This window comes from Macrobrachium nipponense, chromosome 32 (assembly GCF_015104395.2).
Source record: "Macrobrachium nipponense isolate FS-2020 chromosome 32, ASM1510439v2, whole genome shotgun sequence".
Lineage (NCBI taxonomy): Eukaryota > Metazoa > Arthropoda > Malacostraca > Decapoda > Palaemonidae > Macrobrachium > Macrobrachium nipponense.
Genome location: NC_061094.1, coordinates 26882339 through 26910040, shown reverse-complemented (window position 1 = coordinate 26910040; position 27702 = coordinate 26882339).

Here is a 27702-nt window from a genome sequence, read left to right as displayed (position 1 = left end):
CCCATCGGGCCAGCCGATTTGGCCGTGATTTTATGACAGACGGACGGACAGACATAACGCCCATTATAGTAAGAATACCTAACTATTATTACCTATTCAAGTTGTGAAAACTTAATGTTGTAAATACTGTTGATGGGAAATGGAAAGAATGCAAAGTTAACGGGATTGAGATGGTATTAGTATTTTCCGACACAACAGCACATCACAGAATGAGGGAAGAAGGTTCTCCACAAAATCCCAGGTTTCTTTTTTTTGGAAGTCCACCAAACCAAAATCTGAAATCTTAGGCCCATTGGCATCTTAATATACTTCATGCATCACCGGATTTAACAATCCTGGCCACCACGTCATTTTATTATTTACCCAAATGAAACCGTACAAAACTCCCACCTGGAGAACGGATCAACTATTTTAGTATATGGAGTAGTCGGAGGTAACATCGGACTCCGGTAAAACTAAGGAGATTTATTGATTAATTTATATCATACTGTGCTTCCAATCCGATGTATTAAGGTAACAAACTCGAAAAACATTATATGATGCTGCACTGGAACTTTACATACATACATACATATATATGTGTGTATACACACATATGTATGTATGTATGTATGTATGTATGTATGTATGTATGTATGTATGTATTATATATACACATATGAAATAATAATAATAATAATAATAATAATAATAATAATAATAATAATAATAAAACAAGCCCATCCCATCAAAAACACCAAAATATAGAAAGTAAGTACTAAAGAGAGATACAGCAGTCTCTGAAAATTAGTAGTTACTTTCTATATTTTGTCTTTTTTATGGGCTCCTTTTATTGTAAACGAACATTTTTACCAGTGTGAGTGTGTTTATACAGAGAGAGAGAGAGAGAGAGAGAGAGAGAGAGAGAGAGAGAGAAATAATAAACATACCTTACTTTTCTGAATGAATCCTTCTTACAGCAATTTGTTAACACTTACCTGTAAAAGAAAATGGGAAAGGTTAGCATTAAAAATTTCCAAAATTAATTTTAGTTTCTTTAGTTTCAGCCGTATCAAAATCAACCATAAGTAGAGCTTATTGTATTTTCCGGAGACAAGTGTAACTAGCAGACTCGTATACTTATTGTCGACGCGGGAAAAGTTAGGCATCTCTGCGCGACTGTTAACAATATGTCCGCTGCGTGACTGAAAAACAATAGTTTCGCTGGCGTGACTGAAAAACAATATGTTCGCTGCGCGACCATTAACAAACTTGCTTGCTGCGCAGGTCGTAAACAGCTGTTTTCGCGGTAAAAGAAAAATTTGGTGGTAATTGAATTTCGGGCCACTCGATATAAGATATAAGCGTATACTCTTGTTCCATCTCAAAAGAAAAATTTTATTTACAAGTGAACAAGTTCCCTTTTGTGGGCACTAAGGGTGATTTTGAACGCTTTCCTTGTTTCCTCTCTCCCTTTATGAGGAGCAAGAAAAGGGAATCATCATTCATCGGCTCCCATTTTCCCCGCCGCCTTGGTCAAGTGCGTGGGACTGTGGAGGGAAGGAAGTTTGGCCTTTTGTGTTTAGACCTAAGAGCGGACGGATGTGTATGGCCTTGGAGGAAATTAAGCGATTTTGGAGGTAAGCATTGCAGTGTACTGAGATTTTATAGCCATAAGAGCTAAGAGAGGGTTGTTGCTGATGAAAAACAATTGATAGCCAAATAGAGAAGTGAATATGAGGGAATACAGGCTCGTTCAAATTATGATGCCGTTCCCTTCAGGAATGTAGGCAGCGGACCACGAGGGGATTAAGACTGACAGTCCTTACAGTGGGAAGGCAAAAGACTTGGTAAGTAAAAGAGTATTATTTTGTTAAGAGATCGTTATAATTTAATAATGAATCACTGAATGACAGATCTTATACTTTGATAATGAATTAAGGCATGAGAGGTCGTAAGGGGTTGGACCAGGGTGAAACGCGTTACGGCCGGGAGAGAGCTGACGGGTAGAGATCGCTCATGACATTTTTAATTCCTCGAAGTGCATGGTAATGCCTATGTATATTTTCTTAAAGATTCTATGTGCAGTTATAGTTATTTTAAACTATTGTGATGACTGAGAAATTGATTCTAATGTGAGTTAAGGGATATTTACCTGCCTAGTGTTAAGGAGTTATCATTTAACTAAAATGGCAAAATTGTCACTACTGTGAATATTTATGTTTGTTCATTTTTTCAGTGACCGATTGTAATAAAGGCAAAATAATACAGTCGACGTTTCACTCTCACACCCACGTTGGGCTGGAGAAGACGAGGAAATGAGCTAGTTTTCAAAAGACGTCCGCTACCACGCTGCCACCCAAAGAAGACCAGGAGGGCGAAGAAAGCTAAGTCTACACAAATAAGAAGCCATTGTTGGATCCATTTCTTTAAGGCATTGTTAGGCGTATTTAGTGGCTAGGTAGTGCCATCACCAATGCAATTATTTATCAGCGCCATGGTGGTTCCGCAACGAATGCTAAATGTTCATGTTTAACGTTGTTGTGTATCGCTGAAGGTGTTTGGCGCGATTGTTAAAAGTGCCGCATGAGTCAAATTATTTATCAGGCATATGGTGGTTCTGCAACGAGGGGATTAAAATGTTCATGAGCGAATTTTAACGAATTTTGGCGTACGTCATTAATATTTAACAGTTATTGAGGAGGGGAGACCTTAAGTTTGAGATTCTGATGGCCGCTTAAATTTATTCTACTGGCGTCGTAAGAGGGACTGGTTAAGTAGAGCAATTAATTTTGTTTGGAGAATTATTAAAGTTTGGGTAACTAATTTGGTTTTGGAGAATTATTTCAAGTTTGGGTTAATTAATTTTGTTTTGGAGAATGACTTAAAAGTTTGGGTAATTAATTTTGGTTTTGGAGAATTATTCAAGTTTGGGGTAAACTAATTTTGTTTGGTGGATTAATTCAATTTGCGGGAACGAATTTTGGGTTTTGGTAATTTTGTTTTCGGAGAATTATTCAAGTTTGGGTAAGTTAATTTGTTTTGGAGAAGAATTATTTCAAATTTTGGGTAACTAATTTTGTTTTGGTTGGAAGAATTATTCAAGTTTGAGTAACTAATTTTGTTTTGGAGAATTATTAAAGTTTGGGTAATTAATTTTGTTTTGGAGAATTATTCAAGTTTGGGTAACTAATTTTGTTTTGGAGAATTATTCAAATTTGGGTAACTAATTTTGTTTTGGAGAATTATTCAAAATTTGGTAACTAATTTTGTTTTGGAGAATTATTCAGGTTTTGGGTAATTAATTTTAATTTGTTTTGGAGAATTATTCAGGTTTGGGTAATTAATTTTGTTTTGGAGAATTATTCAGGTTTGGGTAATTAATTTTATTTTGGGAGAATTGATTCAGGTTTGGGTGGGTAATTAATTTTTATTTTGGAGAATTATTCAGGTTTGGGTAATTAATTTTGTTTTGGAGAATTATTCAGGTTTGGGTATAATTAATTTTGTTTTTTTTGGAGACTTATTCAAGTTGGGTAACTAATTTGTTTTTGGAGAATTATTCAGGTTTGGGTAATTAATTTTGTTTTGGAGAATTATTCAGATTTGGGTAATTAATTTTGTTTTGGAGAATTATTTCAGGTTTGGGTAATTAATTTTGTTTGGAGAATTATTCAGATTTGGGTAAACTAAATTTTGTTTTGGAGAATTATTCAGGTTTGGGTAATTAATTTTGTTTTGGAGAATTATTCAGGTTTGGGTAATTAATTTTTGTTTTGGAGAATTATTCAGATTTGGGTAATTAATTTAGTTTTGGAGAATTATTCAGCAGGATAATCTTGCACATTGGTAGTCATACGTAAAAAACATTTGGGTAATTTAATGTAAGAATTGTTGATTTGCTGGGCAGTTTGTGTGTGTAGGGTGATACAATCTTACCTTTCTTAAAAAAAAAAATATATATATATATATATATATATATATATATATATATATATTATATATATATTATATATATATATACACACATATACTATAGCTATATGTTGTGATGGTTCCCGGATTTGTGCCATTTCTTCAGGGAGGGGCGTAATTTTGTGGTTGGTAGGCAAAACTACATCTGGGAGTTTGTCCAGGGAACGAAATTTGGTAGGATTGTGGTGTCCTAGCTAGGGACCCTGATAAACCACGGTAAATTGTTAATAGCAATTAGAGGGGCGGGCGTGCTCAAGCTGGGAGAGCAGTGCAACATGTTTAAGCCTCATGGTGTATTAATTCAGGTTCGTAGGATGATTTCCCACAGTCTGTTTGCCGCTTGCAGTAAGGCTTAAGTAAATAAGGCTGGGACAAGACACATTGATGCATTCAGGGTTGCTCCCTAGGCTTGAAGGATCTTTGTGACGTCGCAACCGAGTAGGTTACTGGTAGTTGTCTTCACGGAGTGGTGCAGGTTCTTGGCAACTTATTGGTTAGGTCAGCTACGGTTCGACTAGGGAATTTCGTTAGCTCATAGGGAGTGCCAGAGCTGAACCCAGGAAAATGGAGACCCTTAAAGTTGTGCAATTGAGGGAGGGTTTTGAGAGCTAGAAAGCCTCCCATTGGGGGGGAAACAAATCTGAATTGTATCAGCGTCTAAGTGAGTCACTAGAGAAGGAGGGCAGGAGTGTTCAGGAATTTTTAAAGGAACTCGAGGTCAGGCAGGACAGTGAGATCAATCAGGACCACGAGGCAGGAGAGGACATTGGGCCATTCCCAGAGGAGGAGGAACATTTAAATGTGGGGGATAGTGTATCAGTTATTGGTAGGCAACCTGTTGCTTCAGGGTCTCTAAACAGTCGAGCGTGAGTTCTACTGGAGGAGGCGTGTGTTGGCAACTGCTTCTAGAGCCAGGTTGGAAGCAAAATTACAGACGTTGGAAGAGCTGCAGGCCATAGAGCGAGAGGAAGAAACTTTAAGACAGAGGAGGAGAAGCTTAGGTTGGAGGCAGAGATAGCCGAGTGGTGGCAGAGGAGAAGGTTTTACAACAATTTGATCAAAATGATAGAGAAATAACTCCCGTTACTCGGATAAGGGAGGCACATAGACCCTGACATGAACAGGAGTGAACAACCCATGGGTTTGGGTGCAGTAGTGCCTGAAGTCAACTCAGGTGGGAATAACCAAGGGGACTTAAGTAATAAGGAAATCTTGCAGACATTAATCTCTTATAGCCTCAAAGGCTTGATGCCCAAGCAGGATATGGCTAAGTTTGATGGAGATTATACAAAGTATTTTAGGTTCATCCGCTCATTCGATGACATATTTAGCAGCCAGTGGACAAATGATAAGGAAAGGCATGATGGTATCTGGATTTATACCCAACAGGTAGGCAAATGAGATAGTGGCAGCTTGCCTCCACTTAGATGCTTCAGAGGGCTATAGGCAGGCAAGAAAATTGCTGGAGGAGCGATACGGCAACCTTGAGCAAATAGCCACCGCATACGTGGATAAGGTAATCAAATGGAAGGAGGACATGGGGAGAATAATGCAGAAGACTTTGATGAGTATGCAGTGATGTTAAAAACCTGCAGAAATGCAATTTCGTACGTCCCTTATGGTGTCGCCGATTCCAGAACCCAAACCAACAAGGAGGTTTGATCCTTAAGCAAATTCCCACTAGTGTGCGGGATCGATGGTGTAGAGTTGCCTACAATATAATTAGTGAGAAGAAGCAGGACGCGTACAGTTTGACGATTTAGTAGTTTCATTGAAGGGGAGGCTTGGGTCTTAAAAAATCCCTGTTGGGGCGCCACCTGTTCGAGAGTGGTAAAAGGGGGGCCACCCCTGGGTTAGGAGAGGGTTCGGCACCAAGCAAATCAGAGGGTTTAACGAGGGGAAAGGAAAGTTTTATGTAACAAAATTGGGGATGCTCCACTTTCCTGTGGCACTGTAAAGGACCACATATAATAGATGAATGCGACCAAATAGCTAAAATGGGGCATGAGGACAAACTAAACACCATTAAGGAATTGAGGCTTTTGTTTTGGTTGTTTGAGAAATGGTCAGATGTCCCAGTATTGCAGATACAGGAAAAGGTGCAATGTATGTAACAAAAACCATCCAACTCTGCTGCACCGACACCAGGAAGCAGAAGTGGTGGAACCAGAGAGTGCAAATAGGGCCTTAGTGGTTCAGGGGGAAGGTACGCATGACAAAATTGCTATGTTTAGAGCAGTTAAGGGGGTAGTGCTGGAACAGGGTTGTCAGTTGTGCCAATAAGGGTTAGGTCAAGGGAAGGAAGGGAGGTTGTGACGAGGGCCTTTTTGGACAATGGGAGTTCTACATGCTTTTGTTCAGAGGCCTCTTAATGAAGACATTAGGTTGCACTGAGATGCAAGACGTAAAGGTGAGTGTTGAAACCATCAATGGAACGGGGGAAATTGCATGTAGCTTAGTCTCAGGATTGTCAGTATTAGACTATGAGGGTAAGAATTGCATTACACTCCCCCCAGTGTTGAGCACCTCCCACATACCTATTGATGAGTGTGATGTGGTCCGGGCCGGAAATCTGGAATGCTGGCCACATCTGCAAGAAATAGATATCCCAGAGTGGATGCTGAAAGTGGGATTATTAATTGGAAACAATGTTCCTCACTTACTTGAGCCGAGGGAAGTCATTAACTCAACCCGACTCCATGAGCCACATGCCATACGAACATTATTGGGCTGGGTAGCCTGTGGGGCAAAGGACAAGAGGGTGTCAAGAGCACATCAATAGGATCCAAGAAACAAGCAGCCGTTTGGCTCGAGTAGTAAAGACTAAAGCAGGGAAAGATGGATTGGTTAGGACGGTGACTGCCAGAGGGGGGGGGGGCAAGGATTATGACAGACCACTGTCGAAACTTGTTTTAATTCTGTAGGAAGAGCAGACACTAGTGGCCAATGCTAAGCAATAGGTTGTTAAACCCCTTTCGGTCAAGGAGGTTTCAAAGGGGGTCGGGGTGGTGTCGACGCGGGAAAAGTTTGGGCATCTTCTCTGCGCGACTGTTAACAATATGTCCGCTGCGTGACTGAAAAACAATATGTTCGCTGCGCAACCATTAACAACTTGCTTGCTGCGCAGTCGTAAACAGCTGTTTTCGCGGTAAAAGAAAAATTTGGTAATTGAATTTCGGGCCACTCGATATAAGATTTGGACGCTTTCCCCATTTCCTCTCTCCCTTTATGAAGAGCAAGAAAAAGGAACCATCGGCTCATTTTCCCCGCCGCCTGGTCAAGTGCGTGGGAGGGAAGCTTGGTGGGCCTTTGTGTTTAGACCTAAGAGCGGACGGATGTGTATGGCCTTGGGGGAAATTAAGCGATTTAGGAGGTAAGCATTGCAGTGTACCGAGATTTTATAGACTAAGAGCTAAGAGAGGGTTGTTGCTGATGAATAACAATTGATAGCTAAATAGAGAAGTGAATATGATGGAAATACAGGCCTCGTTCAACAAGAGTCGTTAGGGGTCGTGCACAATTATGAATGCCATTCCCCTTCAGGAATGTAGGCAGCGGACCACGAGGGGATTAAGACTGACAGTCCTTACAGTGGGAAAGCAAAACGATTTGGTAAGTAAAAGAGTATTATTTTGTTAAGAGATCGTTATAATTTAATAATGAATCACTGAATGACAGATCTTATACTTTGATAATGAATTAATGCATGAGAGGTCGTAAGGGGTTGGACCAGGGTGAAACGCGCTACGGGACCGGGATAGCTGATGGGTAGAGATCGCTCATGACATTTTTAATTCCTCGAAGTGCATGGTAATGCCTATGTATCTTAAAGATTCTATGTGATTTATAGTTTATTTTAACTATTGTGATGACTGAGAAATTGATTCTAATGTCAGTTAAGGTATTTACCTGTCCTAGTGTTAAGGAGTTATCATTTAACTAAAATGGCAAAATTGTCACTACTGTGAATATTTATGTTTGTTCATTTTTTCAGTGACCGATTGTAATAAAGACAAAATAATACAGTCGACGTTTCACTCTCACACCCACGTTGGGCCGTCACACTTATCCAGTCATAACTGGAAGGAGTATTCACATACGGCAATTACACATCATTTTAATTACTTTTCTCGTTTAAAATTATGTGACGGTCAAACACGAAGTTAATTAGTAGTAGATTGTGCGTTGTATGCAGACAATCAATTCCGAGTATTTCATTGTGGTATACATCGTAATTTTTTTTCCCTTTTCCCTTTTATGTATATCATCACTCGGTTTTCTCTCTCCCTACATGTGGATATTGAAACAGGTGAAAGTGCTTTCCCTTCTACCCCTTCATCCATTTGAACAATTCAACATCAGGAAGAATAATAATAATAATGATAATGTCATTTTTTCTTTCAATACATTTGGAATTTATTTTCTTTTGCCCCTTGTGAAATCTTTTGAAATAACAGTACCATAAGACTTCACAAGGCAAAAGAAAATAATAATAATAATAATAATAATACCAACTCAAGAGAAGAGGCAACAGAATCAACCATCTGATGTTCATGGACGACATCAAGCTGTATGGTAAGTGCATCAAGGAAATAGATACCCTAATCTAGACTGTAAGGATTGCATCTGGGGACATCAGGATGGAGTTTGGAATAGAAAAATGTGCCTTATTCAACATACAAAAAGGCAAAGTAACGAGAACTGAAGGGATAAAGCTACCAGATGGGAGCAACATCAAACACATAGATAGACTGGATACAAATACCTGGGAATAATGGAAGGAGGGGATATAAAAACACCAAGAGATGAAGGACACGATCAGGGAAAGAATATATGCAGAGACTCAAGGCGATACTCAAGTCAAAACTCAACGCCGGGAAACATGATGCTTAAAAAGACCATAAACACATGGGCAGTGCCAGTAATCAGATACAGCGCAGGAATAGTGGAATGGACGAAGGCAGAACTACGCAGCATAGATCAGAAAACCAGGAAACATATGACAATACACAAAGCACTACACCCAAGAGCAAATACGGACAGACTATACATAACACGAAAGGAAGGAGGGAGGACTACTAAGCATAGAGGACTGCATCAACATCAAGAACAGAGCACTGGGGCAAATATCTGAAAACCAGTGAAGACGAGTGGCTCCCCCTTACCCCTTACATCTTGTTCGGGCTGCCCCGGTCCCTCAGTGTGAGGCACCTCTAATGTCTACCAGAGAGTTGCTAGTACATCTTCCGGTATATTTTGCATCTTCCAATCTTGGATGGTCTGGGATGCAGCTTAGATATTTGTCGAGCTTATTCTTAAACACATCTACGCTCACTCCTAATATATTCCTCAGATGAGCTGGCAACGCATTGAATAGACGCTGCATTATCGATGCTGGTGGCGTAGTGGATTAATGTCCTGTGTGCTTTCCTTATTTTTCCTGGTATAGTTTTTGGGCTCTATTAATCTACCTATGCTTGCTCTTTCTGATATTTTTAGCTCCATGATGTTTTCGGCTATTCCTTCTATCTGTTTCCATACCTGAATTATCATGTAGCGTTCTCTTTTCCTTTCTAGACTATATAATTTTAAGGATTGTAGTCTTTCCCAGTAGTCAAGGTCCTTAACTTCTTCTATTCTAGCTGCAAAGGACCTTTGTACATTCTCTATTTGTGCAATATCCTTTTGATAGTGTGGGTACCATATCATATTGCAATATTCAAGTGAACTACGAACATATGTTGTATAAAGCATAATCATGTGTTCAGCTTTTCTTGTTTTGAAGTGCCGTAACAACATTGCCCATTTTTATGTTGCTTTGACATTTTGCCAATAGAATTGCTATTTGATCATTGATAACATGTTCCTATTCATCATCACACCAAGGTCTTTAACTGCTTCCTTATTTGTGATTGTCTCATTATTAGGTCCCCTATATGCATATAGCTTTCCTTCTCTGTCTCCATAATTTATTGATTCAAATTTATCAGAGTTAAATACCATCCTATTTACCTCTGCCCAATCATATACTTTGTTAAGGTCTCTTTGTAGTGTGTTCCTATCTTCATCACAAGTAATTTCTCTACTTATTCTTGTGTCATCGGCGAAACTATTCACTACCAAGTCCTTAACATTACTGTCTATGTCTGCAATCATAATAACAAACAGTAATGCAGCTAACACCGTTACCTTGTGGCACACTGGATATTACCTTAGCTTCATCCGATTTCTCATCGTTTGCAATAACTATCTGTTTTTGTTGTGTAAAAATTCTTTTAATCCATCTTCCTACTTTATCCACTATATTATGTTTTCTAATTTTCTTCGCTAATATATTATGGTCTACCTTGTCAAAAGCTTTTGCAAAGTCTAGATTACCACATCTGTTTCATTTCCGCTTTTCATATTTTTGTATATGTTTTCACGGTGGACTAACAGTTGGGTTTGTGTACTTTTTCCGGGTACAAAACCATGTTGTCCATATATATACAAATTATTTTTCATTAAATGTTTCATAATATTTTTCTTCATTACCCTTTCATACACTTTCATAATATGTGATGTTAGACTCACAGGCCTATAATTACTTGCCTCTAGTCTTGATCCACTTTTGAAAGTAGGGGTAATATAATGCTAATTTGTGCTGCATCATAAATCTTGCCTGTATCTACACTTTATCTTAATAATATTGCAAGTGGCTTTGCGATAGAATGAACTACTTTCTTTAACAAAATAGCAGGGACACCATTAGGACCTGCAGCAGCTCCATTTTTAATTTCATTAATAGCCTGCACAATATCAGCTTCATTAATATCTATGTCAGCTAAATATTCACTATTTTTGTCCCTTACTTCTATATCATTATCTTCATTATCAATTCTAGGGGTGAATTCTCTCTTATATCGTTCTCCCAATATGTTGCATATTTCCTTTTTTTCATTCGTTAATCTCCCTTCAATTCTTAGAGGGCCTATTTCTATTTTTCTTTTATTCAAATTTTTCGTGTACGAGTATAATAGTTTGGGTTTTGCTTGGTATTTACTAGGGTTTTTTCTTCCAAGTACCTTTTTCATTTTCTTTTGATTGTATAATCTTTTGTTCTGCATTTTCTATCTTACTTTTAGTTCTATAACTTTCCATGCATTTTTTTCTTTTGCAAGACCTTTTTTCCACTTTCTGATTTTCTGGAACAAGATCCTTCTGTCTCTTGGTATGCATGACTGATGTTTACTTTTCTTCTTCGGTATATATTTATCCACTATTTTCTCTAACATTTTATATAATTTCTCCGTGTTTCCCCTTATCGCCCTCATCACTTACGAAAATGTTATCCCAATCTGTTTAATTTCTTTCATTTATTTCTGACCATTTATATTTTTACTGTAGAAGTTGTATTTTCCATATCCTTCCCACTTTTTCATTTCTTGCTTATCTCTGTTTTCACTTGCTTTGGAATGGACTGTTAATTCTATGATATTATGGTCTGAAATACTCGCATTATAAACTATTATTTCTTTAACATAATTCACCTCGTTCACAAATACTAGGTCTAAAAGTATTTTCCTTTCTTGTTGGCAGGTGATTAATTTGTTGAATTTTTGGTTTTTATTCTAGTAGCATATCTAATAGCTTTTCGAATTGCCTCTTATCTTCTGCACTACTATTACTCTCTTTTTTTATATGTATAAATAGAAACCACAATCTCCTATTCGTTCTTTCCAGTCTATAAAAGGAAAGTTAAAGTCTCCAGATAGGAGAATAGTCCAGCCCCTGTGATTTCTACATATATCATCCAATTTTTCTAATTATTATGTCAAACCCTTTAGTAGTTAGGGGGTCTATATATTACTATGTTCATTAATTTTTCAGATTCAAATTCTACCACTATTAGTTCACATTCTGAGTTACTATATTTCTCATATATTTTTCCTTGTTTTTTGTCTTTTCCCATTTATTGCGGTTCCCCCTTGATTCCTATTTTTTCTATCTGATCTATAAGTTTGGAACCCTTTTAGTTGATCGTCATTTCCCAGGTCCCATTCGGGAATATCCCAGGGGTTGCACTTGATATTCATTATATCTATTTTCTTTTCAATTTTGGTGTTAGTTCTTCTTAGTACTCTATTTTTCTTTTTGAGTTACTCGTAACTAAACCTGCGATTTCATTTATCACTATGATGGTTTGGTGTTTTCTCCTTCATTTAATATGGGTAATAATAAGGATTTTCCCATGTCTCTTCTCCGTTCTGGTATGTTGTTCTTTTTTTTCATTTCCAGAAATTCTGACATTAAAAAATCCAATTTTTCATAATATTTGATCTTCCTTCATCATAATTATTCATTTTGTGTCTGAATCTGCAATTTTCTCCATATCTGCAATACCCTCTTGCATCATAAATACAGTTCTTATCTCTTGAGTTCTATCTCTGAGCTGATGCTTGGAAATATTTGCTGACACTGGCATATCGCAGTGATGGTTTGCTTTTTTCTTTCACCTGATATTCTTTGTTCCTCTCTTTATTTGTTTCTTTCTTATTTTGGATTTTATAATTTGATTATTTATTTGATTTTGATTCATGGCTACAGGGTGCATATATTTACATTTTGTGTTGAACTTACATCCTTTTTCTTCTTTCAGGTTTTTGCATATTTTTGGATGTAGATCTCTGCAATCATCCTCATAGCTGTCAGGTATGCACATTTACCATATATTTCATAGTTGTGACATACCTTAGGATGTTTGTAGTAACATCTTCTCCGAATCTGCAATTCCCTCTTTTCAAAAGGTTGCAGACTTTGTCTTTCTTGTCTATTTTTTCCTCTTTCCCATCATTGTGTAGATCTGGGTAGAGCCTCTTTGGGATTTTCTTTTGCATTGTCATGTCGCAATTTTATTTCTTCTATGTATGCTGCTTGATTGCCTCATATGTAGTATCAATGAGTATCTCTGCATCCATACTTTTATCTTGTTCTTTGTTTGTTTTCCTTATTTTCTTGGCTTTCTTTTGTCATTTCAGTTTTGTTTATTCTCTTCCTTTTTCCTCTTCTTCCTAATAAAAGTAGATGAAGACCCAGAAATATACAGAGACAGGAGAAAGACAAAGAACAGAGGACTGGCACAACAAACCAATGCACGGACAATACATGAGACACCACTAAAGAACTAGCCAGCGATGGACACATGTCAATGGCTACCATAGGGGAGAGACTAAATAAACTGAAGGTAATGATAACAGCGGCACAAGACCAGGCCCTCCACTGGAGCCTGTGCAAGAAACATCAGCTACCTTGCAGTAATAAGTGGTACGAGCACCAACCTGAAGGAATGATTAGAAACGATCAGGCAAAGATCCTCTGGGACTATGGTATCAGAACAGATAGGGTGATACATGCAAATAGACCAGACGTGACGTTGATTGACAAAATCAAGAAGAAAGTATCACTCCAATTGAGTTGCAAATACCATGGGACACCAGAGTTGAGTTAGAAAGAGAGGGAAAAAATGGATAAGTATCAAGATCTGAAAAATAGAAATAAAGAAGGATATGGGATATGCCAGTGGAAATCATAGGAATCTAGAAAAAACTAGAGGCTCAGTAGCTCCAGGACTCATGCAGAAGAGTGTGATCCTAGAAATGGCGCACACAGTTAGAAAAGTGATGGACTCCTAAGGAGGCAGCATGCAACCCGGAACCACCGCACTGTAAATACCACCCAGTCGAATTGGAGGACTGTGATAGAGCAAAAAAAAAAAAAAAAAATATAATCAATAATAATTAATATCACCATCTTTGTTACTATTATTATTATTAAGATGATTTACCTCAAAAAGCACTACGTCTTTATGTTGTTTTGCATAATGGTGCCACCACTCTAACCACCCTTTTATTAAAACTACACAAATTGGAAACCCTTACCTGTTGTCAATGGTGCCTCTGTCTGCAAACATGTCATTAGGCTATTAAGATCACGTAAGTACAAAAATGTTACTATTATTACCCAAAGCAGATGAATCTAAAATAGAACAAAATGATTAACAAGTCATAGTGACAAAAACGCAAATCTGCTCACAAAGAAAAATAGTAAGTATCATTCTACCCTCCTGACTAAGAATTCACTCCCAGACCCAGAATGCCAATCTTTTCATTGTATTAGTCAGGTTAGAGAATCCGTCTAATACCATAGAACAGAACCCAATATTGGTCATAAAGATAATATTGGATAAAAGATACGCATCACTCTTTTCAAAAGTAATCTTAAGTAAAAAAATGTATTTCACGCTTCTCTCTCTTTTCAAAGGTAAGCGGTTTTTCTAAGTTTTACAAAATATGTGCCATACCTTTTAGATGGGGTTTTCTCTCCCAACACCTGGTGTGCACCAAACTGACCTCTTTCTTCTCACCAAAAGGAATGTGGCTCTTGCAAGTGCCCTGGTCGATTAGACCTGTAACATCCGTACAAACGAATGTACATGCTTGACACACTCCAAGTTGTCTTGGCGACAAGGTGAGCAGTCTCCCGATTAAAATGCTTACCTATCAAATTCCCTCACTCAAGAAAGCTGCCCCTACAGCTCAGTCTGTCTCCAAGCAAGACATGATGTGTAATTCACTAACATTACACACTTGTAAGATATATGGCACATATGATATGTACACAGTATTTTAATTACAGTTTAGAGGGCTAACTAATAATGTGAATGTTTTCTTAATATTTTGAGTAGGCCTATAGGTCAGCAATCGACAACCCAAACGTTTTGATGATTCCTAGTAAGCGTATGGTCCTAATTATCCAATCATCATCACCACTTTACTCTACAACAATTAAGAATTCATTGTACTAAGTGTACAGATATCAAATACCATTACTTTGCATTGCATATACATATTACAAGCATACATGTATATTACTGATTTAGAGTATTATCTTTACAATATCATTTGCATCGCATTTATCATGTTACCATTTATACTGTACTTATTGTAAGACCACTTGTTTAATTACGCATCGTGGCAACATTGCTATTATATGCGGGAACACCGCTACTGTTTCCCGCCCATATATACCATACGATGTATGAACCAGTTCCTGTTCCGTGGTCACTACACTAAGGAGAAGCACGAAACATTCTTCCGCCTTCACATCGGCGTAGCTGTCAATATATGGAATTTTAAGAACATACAGTTTCATTTCTACACCCTTCGTTCCATTCATTACATGGACGGATGTGGCAAGGTTACAAGCCACAATAACACCAAGGTTCGTCTTGTTACCCCACTGAGTACTTCAATCAACGTGACAAGGCTCTTAACAACGCTAGTATCATTACGACAATGAAAACCCAAAGGAACGATTCTATACCAACAAATACTACCTATCAAAGGAGTGGTTAAAGAAAGATGTGGAAAGAGTAGAGTATAGAATGTAATGAAGACCACATTTATTCCCAAAGAGTGAATAATACAGAGAGAGAGAGAGAGAGAGAGGCGAACCTGTTTGTTTCTATAGTGTTTTTACGTTGCATGGAACCAGTGGTTATCAGCAACGGGACCAACGGCTTTACGCGACTTCCGAACCACGTCGAGAGTGAATTCTATCACCAGAAATATACATCGCTAACTCTCAATGGAATGCCCACCGAAAATCGAACTCCGGCCACCGAGGGGGCAGGTCCAAAACCAAAAGCGATCACGCCACTGAGGCGCTGATGTTTCTTGTTTCAGAGTAGCATTTGCTAACCATTGAAAGAAGAAGTTCACGGACTTAGGACCTACTTGAGACGTGAATTTTCGGAAAACCTTTTAAAACATAAGTTTTGGTCTTCAAAACTCAGAAGAGACAAATGTTTACGAACTTCTCTTGAGAGAACGATATAGATCAAGCGCCACTGAAGACACAAAGTGCCACCAAACATCTTTCAAAAGACCAATATCAGGATAAAGCGTCAGAAGTATTATTTTCTATTTTTCATTTTTTCTTTTAACTGGAAGTCGAAAACCGAGTTTTATTAAGGACTTTCGATTGTAGATCGGATATTTTCCCCACAAAAAGAAAGAAAAAAAAAAAATGTTAAAAAAAAAGTTTTAAAAGGTAGGCTAGTATGAGGGGTCTTTGAACCTAGAAAGATTGCTTCATGCAATTGTTTGTGAAAAAAGAACTACAGCTTCAGGATCAAGATAATAATGAAGTAAATCATCGGATGACTCCTAAAGGCACTTTGTAAGAAAGAACCTCACGATCCAGATTGATAAAGTTTTTATAAAGATTTGAACAGTAATATCAAAATGTTACTGGAAACGAATGTTTACATAGATTTAATTTTTTTCATTTTAATGTTGCTGAAAAGCGAAATGTTTACATCGACTAACATTATTAGTAATTTAATTTCCTTCTGTACACTGAAAAAATCCGAATCGCTGGCTTACAAAGATTTTCACAAATTTCAGAAAACCTAAATTTTCAAGGAGTCCCCTGCCAGAATCAAATTATCCTGAAAGGTCCTGAGGAGGAAAGCCTTGGATAAGAAGAGTCTAGATTCAGGTCCAGAAGCAAATAATTCAGGAAACCTTTGGGAGCTTGCCACAAGGGCCAAAGAACAATCGCTCATGTTTCTTGGCGATTCGGATAACGATATGGGGAACGAAGTTATACAATTATTTGGGAGTCAACTGTTGCCCCTTAAGGATCACTCAACATCCCTCAGATTAGTTAATTAGGGAATTTTACTTAAATTTAACTTTAACTGTTGAATCTTCAGTCTCTCCAGCATCCCATGAATATAGGTTCCTTATTTATAGTATTCTTACTATTCTTAGCCACTATAAAAACCTTCGCAGTTTAACATAAAAACAAAAGATTTCCAAAACACTGAATACTGTAACGCAGCATAATAGTGCCATAGCAAAATGAAAATAGAAATAAGAATCAAGTGGCTAATGTGAATAAATCTTAAATTCCACTTCACTTGCCGCCCCTTATCCAAATCTTACTTATTACGGAGCCTTTTGCCCAAACACACACTTTTACTATTATAACTTCATTAACATCCATTATCCATGATCACCAAACAGTTCCTTGGATCACTGGTTTTATGATCCGACGCAGCCTTCGTGAAAAATGGTAATTTCTCACTAAACTTCCCTCCTGTTTACTCCTTCGGTGAGAACTTCGCCGACTTTCAAACCACAACAACGTTAACAACAGACAGATTCTAAACTGATCTAGGGTCAACTTCCATTTTCTGCGCCATTAGAAGTTCTCTGGAGATATATCGACTGTCTTAACTATATCATTATTGCGGCCGCCTCAAAGCTTAAAAAGCGACGTACATATATATAATCAAAATTCATTAATCAAATCTTTCGCCTAAAGCTATTTGATTATTCTCCCTGAAAACCTGAAGTCTTTTATATTACTTTTGCTTACTTTCATTCACATTTATGGTGCTTAGTTACTGCACCTGAGTTGATCCATCGCCTTCAATTGACTACATCAACGTAGGTCAATGCATTTCACGAATTTAACTTCACTAGATATCCATCATCACCAAAAGGTAAATTCGACAAACTTTTCACCAATGATCTTTGGCAGACAAAGGAGCGGAAGACTTAGATAGAAACTACATGCTCTCTCTCAATTGCCTTTTCCGTTAAGCGGAGGCAGGTTTCTAGCTGGAAAAAAATATAACAAGGTTACTAACAAATTTAACGAATATCGGCGGTGCAGTCAAGGCAATACACCTATTTCGCTTGCCCGTGACGAAGTTTTATGATATTTAGTTGTACAAAGAGGCAATTTTTCATTTATATTTATATATGTATATGTATATATATATATATATATATATATATATATATATATATATCAATATATAATTTATATATATTTTATATATTAAAAAGTTCTTTTTGTTAAAACAGGAAACGTCTCAAATATAAAAGGCCTGATAAAAACACGCTAGTTCAAAGCTAAGGACTTTATTTCGATGGACTTACTTCCACCCTTATCAAGCTTGTAGTGAATGACAGGAGTAGTTTCATTAGCGAAGTATATAGTAGGGGATACGCCCTTATGTGATGCCTGGGGGTGGTCCACCGCTATGCCGCCGTTGGTTCTGTTGTCTTGATCCGCTTCATCGTTGCCTTAAGGAAGATAGGATCCTTCAAAGGCTGGATAGATGTCATGAAGGAGGTGCCTGAGAGGATATGCCACAATATTCAGGAAATGAGTACAGACTGGAGCACTGTATGTAGGAGTTAGGTGTGCTTCGTAAACCTGCACATGTGTACTAAGAGAACAATGTTGGCAGAGTTCCTATGCACAAATTTTACCCATAATTCAAGTGCTAAATCTGCACGTGACTGCGCCCTGTTGTCTTATTCCAAGAGTCATAACCTACCGCCTCCGTAGTGGCAGGGTTCGCAACAACGCATTGCTTAAGCACTGTTAAGAAGACAGACAAAATGTCTAGTTTAACTCATGCACCATACCTTTTCAATGCAGATGCATTTTACTATAAAGCAGACTAGAACCTTTTCCATTATGGTATCCGAGTGTTTTATTGGTCTCTCTTAACAGATATTTATGCATTATTGTTGTCATAATGACCTCTTATCTCCTTGCATTTCTTCTTTATGCTGATCACAACGGCCTATGTGGAAGTGTCCTAAAACGGAGAAAAAATTCCACCTTTCATGACAGAGTTCGAAACAATGCACAATTTTGGCAAAATCAAAATCCTATTTTTGGTCTAATTCAGGCGCATTCCAATTGAATTAACTAGACCCATCTGCACCATTGTATCTCTCTCTCTCTCTCTCTCTCTCTCTCTCTCTCTCTCTCTCTCTCTCTCACACAAACACACACACACACACAAACTTTATCCTTTACACAACTGTTCTGTGAAATAATACAATTACTATAAACAGGACCTCATTGATATAATGGGAGTAATGACAGGGTTGACCATAAGGGCTTGTAGGATTTGCAGTCCCGAGAATTCTGGATGAATGAGCTGGAATACCTGAGGGAGAGTAGGTGATTTGGATACCCTAAGTATTGGTGGAAGCGGGCAGACATCAAGGCAAGAAAAAAACTATTTTGGGGAGAGGCAAAAGATAGAAAAGGAACATTTGAAAGGGAAGAAAAATAATTACAATCCCGAACACCATCACCATCACACCATCAACAGAAAGATGATTTCAAATTGATAGGCCGTTAGGAATAGGTAGAAACAAAAAAGCTTGTGGGGAGGGGGTGGAAGGGGGAGGAGGCAAGAGCGGGTTAGAGTATATGGCAGCGTCTCTTGATTGCCAAGAAACGTTTTCTTCGGCGAAAAGCGGCAAATCATGCAATGAACGAAGTAAATAAAACTCACAAAACATAAGGCTCTACAATCAGACGTCGACAGTCGCCGAGCGATGTTGGGACACAGACCGTAAAATCGATTGCGAAAATATGAATTGAGAAAATGTGAATAATTTTTAAAGTAACACACAAAACGGTCAGACTGATAGTAGAGTATGCCTTCATAACATGCGCAAACAAGAAACTGATTTGAAGACAGCCTATCAAGAAAAATCAGGCACTCTACAATAGAGAAGAAACGCAAAAACAGGAGGAGGGTAATACGTAACAGGAATGACTTTAATCCTCTCCCCAGCACAGATGTAAATACATCTGCACTATAGTGTCCAGTCATCCACAGACACTTGGCAGTGAGGATTCTTGGTCCAGGAGGGCTTGTATTTTTTTTTTTTTTTTTATAAACATCTCTGCTAGATACCGTCCAATTTCAATGAGGTCCTGTTAGTAATTGTATTACAACGTGCGCGCGCGCATACACATTATTTATATATATATATATATATATATATATATATATATATATAAATATATATATATATATATATATACTCACAATGCAATTCAACGGAAGAATCTTGAATGAACTAGTTCATAAAACTTCTACATTAGACCTTTCATATATTATTATCACAAGTGCCCAACCCTCTACACACATTTTTGCTATATCCTTTCATTTGGATTCATATCTAATTAAGAACCCATTTCCTTTTAATTGCTTTTCACATCATGTATTAAGTGTTTTCTAAGTCTGCTTGTTTCACCCACTAACACTTTCGAATAATACACTTTTTTCTCACCAATCTCTTTAACTCCACTTCTAAATTACTAAACCACATCAGAAACAATCTGAACCACTTTTGCCTGTGCCAACTTTTTACTACTTCTATATGGCCTACAAAATGTAAACCATTTTCAGGCTCTCTAATAAAGTACAGATGGTCAAAAACCCTGCATAGATTCCCACTTCGGCCTCCATATACCTTCTGTGTTCTCTCCAGTCTTGTGCTCATACCCTGCCACCATCCAGGCTTCACCTTTTCTTTGACTCACCGCTTCCCTGATCCTCACATCATCTGTGATATTGGCCTTGATCAACGTTCTCTTCTTGGAAACACTTTCAAACACCAAATACTTTCTGAAGTTTCACTTATATCTTCAGTATAGATTCTATCATCTACAACTCATCAAACAATCACCTCCAATCATTGCCGTTTCATAATCTACAACGTTGCGCCTACATTAGCTGTCTTCTTTATGACTCTTGCTATACTCCATCTAAAACAAAGATATCAGAGCCATGGAGACATAAAATACTATGTTCTCATAACAGCCTTTACATCAAAACTAGATATTCTCCTGTTGGAGAAAGCACCTCACTGCCTGCTCTCACCAATTGCCTTTATTATTCTAATAATCACTGAACACCTTTCACAATGAATCTTGATTAGTTCACGGTTGTCATATAAACCTTTTGTCTCGACTTTTTTAACTCCTCACATACTTGTTTCGTGACAAGCACACGAACCACACATCATGTATACTCTTTCTCTATACCCACAGTGCCTTTTCCTATGATCTGTCTCTTACTTTCTGAATTAAAAGCCTACCATACGCTTCCCTGGTGCACTATACATAGGCATAATGCCCGCAAGACTCTTACAGTATTCTCAACTGCCTTTACCTTGATGCAGAGGAACAATTACTCTGTCTCATCAATTTTACTGGCACCTATTCCATCATCCAGACATACCTTATACACCATGGTCAGACATTCAGTCAAAATTCACCACTGTACTGTAGCATCTCACTCGTAATCCCATCAACTTCCGGTGCCTTTCCATTCATCAGCCCCTTATTGCCCTCCTTTATGTATGAATATACAGAAATGGTGTTTCCGATTCAACGAATTTTCACGGTCACCAGTTTCTGTTCCCGTTAATAATCATGATATATGAAGACCTCAATAAGTCATCTAAACTGCAAAGGGGCGAAATTTGTAAATATTCCTATTATTTTCAAGTAAGAGTATAAGACGATGTTTACATTATGTATATGCATATACGAGAATGTTTTAAATGTTTTTTTATGAATAGAAAGTTTTATTTATCCGAGAATTTCCGCAAAAATTAATCATCCCAATACCTGTCTGGTTTGTCTACACTGACAGCTCTAAATATAATATGCTTATTTCTTTATTTTGAGACATAATCAAACGTTTCCCCCCCCCCGCGAATACGTACAAAACTAGGTTAATAAAGCAACCTGCTGGAAATGAAATCTCAAAATATACTTCAGATTTTTGCCATTTAAGTGTCGAATAAAAAAGTGGAAATCTTGCAATTAATTCAGTCTATTTTCCACTGAAAATCCTTTCTACCTGCTCGAAACATATTCCCAAATCGAATCATACGTAAACAGGACGGTAATTAATGAGATAAACAAACAAACACAGAGACTTCACAGAAGCGCGAATAAAAACGGCGCCCAATCAATCCCTGAGGACCAGTGGACACGACCACCATTATGGCGCCTCTGGACAGAGATCAAATGGCAAAAGCGACGCTCAATGTTCCCAAAAGCTCCACAATGTCCGTCAACACAAGTGGACGGAACTATCAAACACAAATAAAAGTCGTGGGATATTTTCGCTGCAATTTCATAACGAGGGATGTATTTCATGTAAACGTCTGACATTACAGGTGAATATTTTCGACCAACTTTTGTTTATTCATTCCGTGTAACATGAAGGTGACCCTTCGCTTCCATCCCATGACATTTCGCACAACCAAATGAGTGTCACAAATGTTTCATACACCAATTCGAGTACCACCTTCTAAAGAATGCAATATATCGTGGCCATGCAAAAAATCGTCGAATGAATGAAACACAAAGAGAACTGCTTAAAAAACGAGCGTCGCAATATACTTAGGGTCACAGATTATGTCCTGATAACAAAGGCTTCTTTCTTTATCAGTTATGTAGGTAGCTGTTCGTAGGTATCTTCCGATATATGAATCCTCGAAAGTAACAAAAATAGAGAGAGAAACTTACAAATGGTGTGACAAAGGTAAGGTAATGCGATGCTAGCAAGGAAACTTATTATACCAGTAACAGACTAGCTTATCTTACTGAAACTTAGACGGAACACTGTAGAAAGTTCAGTGATCTGTGAAAATAAACAAAACTTTATAGAATTGCCAGAACCCAATATTCAATTCTGTAGTAATTAGAGGTTTCAGTGGATAATTTTATGACAATCATACATGAGAGAGAGAGAGAGGAGAGAGAGAGAGAGAGAGCAAAATTCTTACTAACTATTCCCACCTTCGTTCCATTCCCGCGTTTTCTCAGTGATCAAGAGGCTTTTGTTACTTGCGATCGTTGAACGGAAGTTATAGGCTGGAGAAACGGGAAGGGAGGCTTGGGGGAGGCAGGTGGGTGGCGCAAGTCAAATGGGGACCCAGGATAGTGGGGGAGGGTGAAAGGATGACTACAGCACAGCTTTCCATCATAAAGTTTGAAGCAGGACAAGATAGACCGACATCTTATTCCTTCAGTCAAAAAACAACAGAATGACAGTAAACACCGTTAAAAGAGCTTGACCAGTTAGTCCCTAGTGACGATAACACTTCATGATATATTTACAGGTAGTTTCTGAAGAGAACTGAGTGTAAAAACATATATCAAAGTTGACATGAATGTTAATTCTCGTAGTAGCATTCAAGTGGCATGAAATCACAAGATAATTTGAATCCTTGTTTAGTTTTGGCGGGATTAGTACACGAGTCTGCTTACACTGGGCTCCGGGAAATACGATAAACTGCATATACTTGTGGTTGATTTTTACACAGCTAAAAACTAAGAGCAATTGTGTACATTTGCAATGGTAACCTCTTCTCTTCCATTGATAGGTCAAGTTGTTAATAAATTACTGTAAGAAGGATTCATTCAGAAAAGTAATGTTTATTGATTATGTCTCTCTCTCTCTCTCCTCTCTCTCTCTCTCTCTATACAAACACATAGGTATATACATACATACTATATATCACACACACAGAAAGCTTTATGAATACCAAGTTCAAATTGCTGCATCATCTGTTTTTTCGAAGTGTTACTTTAATACATCGGTTTCATTTTAAGATTAAGATCGTTAAATAATTAGTCATTAAGAGCAGTGTTCCCTATGCACAGTGGAAGCCAAGAATGATATATGTTAGTCAATAAATCATAGTTCTAACGAAGTCCGCTATCACCCCCTTGACTGCTCCATACTTAAATATTGATCTGTTCTCTACGTGTTGGAGTCTCGTGGCGGACAGGATAAGTGAAATTAGGGAAGACCTGAATTAGAATAAAATACCAGAGTGCCTAAGATTTTAGATTTTCTTTTGATGGCCTTCCAAAAGACAGGAACCTGGGATTTCGTGGAGAGCCTTCCGTCATTCTGTGTTGTGCTCTTATGTTGGAAAATAATATACCATCTCAATCCGTTGATTAACAGGATTTGCAAAATTTTCAAAACTTGAATAAAGTAATAACAATAATAGGTAATACTTAAGAATACTAGCACTGATGGCCTCAAGCAAAAAGCATGCTAAATTCCTTCCGGAAAATAAAAATTTAATTAAGTATACGATGAAAAAAACATACATTGATTACTATGTTATAATAGTATATCCACCCAAAACAGTATTTTTTTTTTTTTTTTTTTTGCTCTATAGCGATACTAAAAAGAGAAGCAGTCAAGAAAACTTTTACGAACATTTATGTGTATTTTTTCCACTAGAAATTTTTTTAGAAAAATTAGTAAATCTCCAGAAACGTTTTCTTAAGTTATTCCATGGACGAAGAGTAACAGTTTAGACGTTTTAGGTAAGTTTTTCTTTGGAGTGCTGGAGAGAAAATATTCTTGAGGATTATAAAAGGGCAAGCGTTTTCTTCCATCACTTCCATCTTCATGTATTATAACGTATAGGGAAACACAGAGATTTGAATTTGGTTTATTTTTGGTGGTGTAGCCCATGCACTTTTAATTTTTTGAATGCGTCTTTCTTCCTTAAAATCTGTCAGTCGGATTCGTTGGTTGCGGAGACGCAGATTAAGCCGATTTTGGCGACACTAAATTGAAGTGAAATGCCAAGTAAATGTTGGCACAGACTGAACGTCAATTTGTATCAAGATTTAGCATCATAGTCTAAGCCCAAAAAGGCACAGGTTACATAACGATAGACAGTTTTTGTTCCTCGAGATCGGGACAGGTCAATATACTGCAAGCCAAGTGAAGACGAAGGACAAGGTCCTGTGGAGGACTACTGAGTCTTGAAACTGTTCTTCTTCGGAGTCCTGTTGTTTTGAGGAAAATTTCAAAGTCCTTGAACTTTGATGTCTACTTCTGCCAACAAACTGGGAAATTTCGCTCACACAGAGTTCCTCTTTCAAGATATCTCACAAGAATGAGCAACGGATCTTGATGACTGTATAGATATTTATTTATTAGGAATCCTTCTCTAGACGATTAACCTTTTGAAGAAACAATGTTCGGGGCTGATGATTTGTTGCTCCTCTTGTACGTAAATTCATTCCTTCCTTATTCCTGACCCTGTAATTCATGCTATTCACTACTGAGTGGCTTTTGGGGGTACCTTTGCGTCTACCTTGTAAAATTATTTGTTTGATTTGTCAGAAAAAACCTCCAGATTTTAACGGTCTTAATATTGACGGTCAGAAGTCTTGGTCACTGTCAGGGCTTGAAGGTTTATTACATGACGTGTATAAGTGGAAGTAGTATTAGTATTGGGACTATAGTAGATTCACATCAGTCGTACATCTGTTGTCTAGGCCAGCACCTTACGACGCTCCTGAGTAGCTGTGATAAGCCCAATCACAGGGCTGGAAACTCAGTCTCTCGTGAGAGTTCACATAGGAGGGATGCATGTTCACCTCTCCTGAAGGATACGTCTTTCAAAAGTGTCCCTCAGGAGAGGTGGAACATACATATTGCTAGGTGAACTTTCTAGAAAGAGCCAGAGTTTCCAGCCCTGTGATTGGCTTATAACAGCCAATCAGGGGCGTCATAAGGGGCTGGCCTAGACATCAGATGCATGCTGACTGTGAATCTACTATAGTCACTAGTGCACCTACAAACCAACTATTACTTCTGGAGAGCAGAAGACGAAATGACCGATGATCATTGGCCAAGGCACGCTACGTCTGGAGTCAGGTTATAAGAAGTCGCCTTGCATGTTTCTTGGCAAAGATTGCAACCGAGAACTTTGTTGATGCACAGGCTGCGTGACGTAATTGTTTGTATTATTGTTATCATCATTTGTTGGATGACAGTTGATCATTACATGTTTCACTTCAAGATAATGAACAAAGTAACGTAGACAGTTGTTGGTCAAGTAATCAAACGTAATTAGTGGTTAAGATGCCACAAGCCTTTTTTTTTTATCTTTTAAGACAACAGGAGTTTCGAAGTTCCATTCCTCGTCATGGTTGCGTGTGCGTGTGTGTGTGTGTGTGTGTGTGTGTGTGAGAGAGAGAGAGAGAGAGATTGTCTTTATGGCAGTGAATATGTACTCTTCTTGGACATGACGATCTCCTGGGGACTGAGCTTCGGTGAAGGGAAGCAAAAATATACGTTATAATCCGGAGTGGAAGTTATACTCCGGAATGAATTATATATTCCGGGATGGAAGTTATATTCCGGAGTGGAAGTTATATTCCGGAGTGGTAGTTATATTCTGGAATGAACTTTATATTCGGGGATGGAAGTTATATTCCAGAGCGGAAGTTATATTCTGGGATGAACTTTATTTTCCGGGATGGAAGTTATATTCCAGAGTGGAATTAACTATATTTGGGGATGAAACTTATATTCTGGAGTGGAAGTTATATTCAGGAATAAACTATATTCGGGGATGGAAGTTATATTCCAGAGTGGAATTAACTATATTTGGGGATGGAAGTTATGTTCTGGAGTGGAAGTTATATTCCGGAGTGGAAGTTATATTCCGGAATAAACTATATTCTGGGGATGGAAGTTATATTCCAGAGTGGAATTAACTATATTTGGGGATGGAAGTTATGTTCTGGAGTGGAAGTTATATTCCGGAGTGGAAGTTATATTCCGGAATAAACTATATTCGGGGATGGAAGTTATATTCCGGAATGGAAGTTATATTCTGGAATGAACTTTATATTCCAGAGCAGAAGTTATATTCCGGAGTGGAATATAACCTGGCTTTGCTTTGTTATTTCAGGGTTGTGTCGATTCTCTGCGCATTGGAATAATTTACTAAAGAAAGCTACGTAATACTGAACTTTGAGCATTTGTTTTGCTCTTCAAGAGTCGGTTGTAAGAGCAAATATAAGTCAATAAGAGAAAAATGCCTCCAGCAACTACACAGTCCAAGATATCAGTAACGTCTTACAGAGTTACAAGTTGAGGAAGCATGTGAGTTGGAAATGTTCTTGGAAGTTTATGACTTTGTGATGATGCCGAAAATAGTTTGAAGATGCAACAGAAAGTTGAAAGGTTTCTTCTTTAAATAAAAAAAAAATCATATATGCAACCTCACAGATTTCATCTAAAAAAATCTTACACTTTCATGGTAACCAGTGTGGTTCGATGAATTAATGTATAATTTTGACATTGGACCTCTGATTATTGCAAGATAAACCTAAGGGGCCGTGATTTTCGAAAATGACTTAGGTTTTATTCCTAACTCGACATCACTGAAAGCCACTAAGTTTGAAGAAGGCAAAAATTGCACATCGTTGCTCTAAAAAACTTCAAGTTGTCGGTTTCCATCAACGGGGTTGATTTTATGAAATTCTGCATCTTGGTTAAACCAGAATCACTTTTTCGGCATTTGCAAACACATTCAGGTTTAAGTGATGCTTTGCAAAGCGCTTACCCTTGAATAGATATCATTGGATATGTATAAAGAGCATTTTAAATGGAATCACGTCAGGTGTCCCCTCTGTGACTAGAATATCCTTTCACACACTGTATTTACAAGGTGTTCTGAACTGATTGCTTACTTTAGTTTATCATAGTTTCACAGCTGTTCGTTTTAAGAATCGTATTGGGTTCGTTTATCCTGGTCTCGAACTAACATTTTAATGATGAGTAAATTTCCCCTTCGTCTTTCCTGTATTTTATCTCAGTACGAGACCTTAATATTTTTCTTTGGGTATAGCCTACATTTTTTTCATGAGTTCTAGGTCTTTGAAGAAGACATATCCACAAAAACATTTCATTTTTTGATGGTTGTCCTAGATTGACTGTGTGGGGGGGGAGTATTAAGAAATCGAAATATGTTTTGTTTTTGCTTCTCCAGATTTTTGCCCCGAGCGTTCGACGGTCTTAAATCTTTC